We start from the raw sequence: 4,622 nt of genomic DNA on the forward strand, positions 1-4,622 counted from the left end.
CAGGATCCCTGGCTGAGGGGATTCGATTGGTCAGTTTCATGGTAAGATCAGTTGTAATTGGGGCCAGAGAAATAGTAGAGTGGGTAGGGCGTTTGCCTTGTACGCAGTCAACCCAGGTTCGATTCCCCGGAATCCCATATGGTGCCCCAAGCACCACTAGGAGTGGTGAGTGCAAAGCCAAAAGTCACCTGAGTATCGCTAGGTGTGGCATCCCCCCCAAAAAAGATAAGTTGAAATCTACAGCTTCACCCAAACTGCAGGGCCTTCCTCAAGAGGCGATGTCCTGGTCTCCTGGGAGGAGGGTCCCTAACCCAACCAAACAGAGAGGGGTGGTCCTGGCCCGGGCCTCAGCCCACCTCTCACCAGTGCTTGCCTCAAAGGGCTTCCTCTCCAGACTGCAGGGAAATGAGAAGTCACGTGGCTTTGAACCTGGCCCTGCCCACCGGTTACTCACCCTGCCACCAGGAGCAAAGCCTCGGCCTCCCAAGTCGGTCCTCAGTTTCCAGCTGCGAGGATTAAACCCTGTGGGTCTCAGTGCCTGGAAAAGAGGAAAGCAGGATGGAACAGCGTGTTCTAAGTGGTGAGGAGGGGATTGGATATTGTCTCCCATCTCCCCGGGGTGCTCCTCCCAAACTCACCCCTGACTCTTGCTTTCTCCTGATTTCTAAACTGGGCCAGTGGCCATTCAGTTTATCCAACTCTTAAGTCAGACACTTTCGCCGGGCTCCAAACACTTCCTTTTTCTCTTTTGGGGGGTCACACCCAGCAATGCTCAGGGGTTACTCCTGGCTCTGCACTCAGGAATTACTCCTGGCAGTGCTCAGGGGACCATATGGGATGGTGGGGATCGAACCCGGGTTGGCCGCATGCAAGGCAAAGGCCCTACCAGTTGTACTATCACCCCAGCCCCCAAACACATATTTTTAATTTATTTGGTTTTGGAGCCACACCTGGCTGTGCTCAGGGCTTACTCCTGGGTCTGAGCTCAGGGATCACTCCTGGCAGACTTGGGGGGCAGGGGGCACATGCGTTGTCAGGGATTGAACCCAGGTCGGACACCTGCAAGGTAAGCACCTGACTCCCTATACTATCGCTCTGGCCCCACAAACGCTTGGACTTTGTATTGAACTTGATTTCTGTGGGGCTGTGAGGACGCTGCTGTCTGGCCTGGGCCTCACGCCCAGGGTGTGCGTGACTGTGGCCATTTACAAACCAGATGAAACTAGAAAGAGCAGGCAAACCCAGCTCAACAGTTCTCACATTTCTTTCTTCCTTCTTTCAACTACAAAACATTGAAAAAATGAAAACCACCGAGAGAGACGTCTGTTTCATCTGCCTTTTCAAAAATATGAAAAGAACGGGCAGTGGTTTCTGATTTCCGGCCCACATCGGTTGATGAGGAGCAAACTCTGTGACGTGTGCTTTGTAACTGGAAGCAGTGCAGTTCTCTCGGATGCTGCATTGTGGCCTGGGCTGCCGCGAACGGCACTGAACATCCGAGAAAGCTTTAAGAGCAAGAGCACTGACTTTTTTTTTTATGAGTAATTTGCCATCATGGGACCACCTGCTTCTCAACAATTAGGCTCTGCACTAAGGAAGTTTTCAGCAAACTGGAGACAATAATGGAGGGAAGGTGTAATGGTAAGTGGGATTGCTGTTGAACGCTGTAACAAATCATCATGAACAACTTTGTAAACCACAGTGTTTATGTAGTGTCGGGGGAAAATTTTATATATTTAGGCCTGACCTATTCCATGAAAACTCCAAATGATATTAATACAGAATTGCTTTAAAAATATTATTAACAATAGGTGAGACATGATTATCACCATAATGAGATCCAGGTTATAAAATTAAATTTTGTGTAATATACTTTAGATTCCAGAGTTGAAAACATATATTACGTAAATGAGATGGGCATTTTATTATTATATTGTATTGAATGTCTTTAATTTTCTTATTTATATAGTCAAAATCATAGAGTAATCATAAATTGGCTCTTATTGATTTACTTTCTCAACATTCCCGCTGCCGTTTCTTAAAGTTTTGCTGGAATAAGCAATATAAAGTAAATTTGTTACGTGGGGTTGGGAGGGAGACCAGGGACACTGGCAGAGGGAAGGTCACACTGGTGGTGTTGGAACACAAAATGCCTAAAACAACTGTATAATAAACAATTTTGTAAATCACGGTGTTTTTAATAAAAGTTAATTTCAAGGGGCTGGAGCAATAGTATAGTGGATAGGGCGTTTGCCTTGCACGCGGCCGACCCGGGTTCGATTCCCAGCATCCCATATGGTCCCCTAGCACCACCAGGTATAATTCCTGAGTGCAAAGCCAGGAGTGACCCTGTGCATCCCTGGGTGTGATCCAAAATGAAAAAAAATTAATTTCTAAAAAATAAAGGAAGTTTTCAGCAGGTCATTGTGAGGATATTCCAAAGTCACATCTCCACTCCGGGCCAGCAAGACTGGGGCTGACTCAGGGGGTCCCTAAGACACTTCCCAGCTCATCATCCCACACACCCCCGCAGAGCCCTCTCTGGTAGCCACCCGGAGCTCATCCTCCCGCTGCTGCCACTCTGCCCACCAACAGGGCCCCTGGGTGCCGGTATGAGGGGGGCACCTTCCAGGCCAGGCGCTGTCCTGTGCTTAGGGCACAAGACTCCGGGAGGGGCACTTGGCTCCCTGATCACCTCTGATGAGGATAAGATGCAGCGGACAGAAAAGCACACACAGACAAAAATAAAATAAGGAGCCCCCACAGGGTCACGGCGGGCCTGCCTGGCATAGGGCAAACCCCTCCCCCCATCCACGGCATTGCCAGGAGCGAGCCCTGAGCACAGAGCCAGCAGTCTCTGGGCATCTCCTGGGCGGCGGGAGAGCAAACCCAAATAAAAACAAGAGAATAATATTGGGCGACGCCCAGGTGGGCAGTCAGAGCTGAGGAGGCGGTGGCCGTCCTTGCAGACGGGCTGAGCGCGGCTTCTCTGCCCCCCACCAAGGCCAAGCAGAGCCAAACGTTACTCAAGACTGCGCCGGTGCTGCCGGGCGGGAAGGGAGAAGGAGCAGGTGGGCGCAGACCCCCACCAGAGCGCTGGGCTGCAGGGGAGGCAGGAGCCGGAGGGCACCGCGCCGCGACCGCGCACCTTGGCACGGCGCCGTGACCACGTGCCGTGACCGCGCACCAAGGCCGCACGCCGTGACCGCGTGCCGTGACCGCACATTGTGACTGCGCGTCATGACCACGCACCGCGAACACGTGCTGTGGCCACGCATCATGACCGCTTATTGTGACCGTGCGCCGTGACCGTGACCTCGAGCCGTGGCCGCGCATCATGACCGCGCACCACGAGCGCACACCGTGACCGTGCATTGTGACCACGCACCGTGACCGTGACCGCGCGCGCTGTGATCGCACATTGTGACCTGAACCGCGACCGCGCGCCGTGACCGCTCTTTGTGACTGCGCATTGTGACCTCACCGTGACCCCCTCCCGGCGAATCCCTCTGGTCAGGGTCCGACAGAACCCGGGAAGGCCTCTCCACCGCCCCACCGTGGGCCTGACCGGTGTGTTTCGGGGACCCCTTGCTGCTGGTTCTCACCGGCGCGTGTTCAGGATTTTCAGCGTTTCGGGTTGTTCAGGAAGACCCCGCTTGTTTCTCCCAGAATGGGGGGGTGCTTTTGGTGGCCCCGTTTTAATGTGGAGGAACTGTCACAAGGAACTGGATGTCCTATCAGGTCATTTAATTAGGAAGCTGGTATGAGCATCTGACGGAACTTAATTCTTAACTAAGCACAAAACATTGCAGGGTTGAGAGGATCACCACTGTATGACTCAATGCAGACTGTGTTTATCTATTTTTCTTTTTGGACCACACCCAGTGATGCACAGGGGTTGGTTACTCCTGGTTCTGCACTCAGCAATTACTCTTGGCAGTGCTCGGAGGACCATACAGGATGCTGCGGATGGAACCTGCGTTGGCCTAGGCAGATGCCCTACCTGCTGTACAATCTCTCCGGTCCTGTATTTTGTTTTATTTAGAGTTTCAGCAAGAATGACTTATTTCAAAAAGTGGCACCCACGCAATTGCCGGCACCCGTGAATGGCTGATCTTCCTTTGTAGACACTCTCAACCTGATTCTAGCTTGGTCCCCCAAGCACCACGAGGGATTACTCCTGAGCACAGCGCTAGGAATGGCCCTTGAGCAGGGCAGCTCTGTGTGTGTGTGTGTGTGTGTGTGTGTGTGTGTGTGTGTGTGTGTGGCGGGAGCAGGGGTAGGGGCAGGGGGCTCAATGCGTGGATCCGTGTAAGTACTTCGAGAGCCGCTGTGAGTCTGCAGCCAGCCCCCCTCAAACATTTCCCACGTTCCTAGTATCAGTCATAGGAGACCGTGGATTCACAATTATGGTTCATCCCTCAAGGTGCAGATGAATCACTCCCTAATTTAGCAACTTTCTCGTACTATTATTATTTTGGATTTTGGGCCACATCCAGCAGCGTTCGGGGCTTACTCCTGGCTCTGGAATTGCTCTCTCAGGAATTACTCCTGGCAGTGTTCAGTGCACCATATGGGATGCCAGGGATTAAACTCCAGGTTGGCCTTGTGCAAGACAAATG

Source organism: Sorex fumeus, unplaced genomic scaffold, assembly GCF_029834395.1.
Source record: "Sorex fumeus unplaced genomic scaffold, SorFum_2.1 ptg000061l, whole genome shotgun sequence".
Lineage (NCBI taxonomy): Eukaryota > Metazoa > Chordata > Mammalia > Eulipotyphla > Soricidae > Sorex > Sorex fumeus.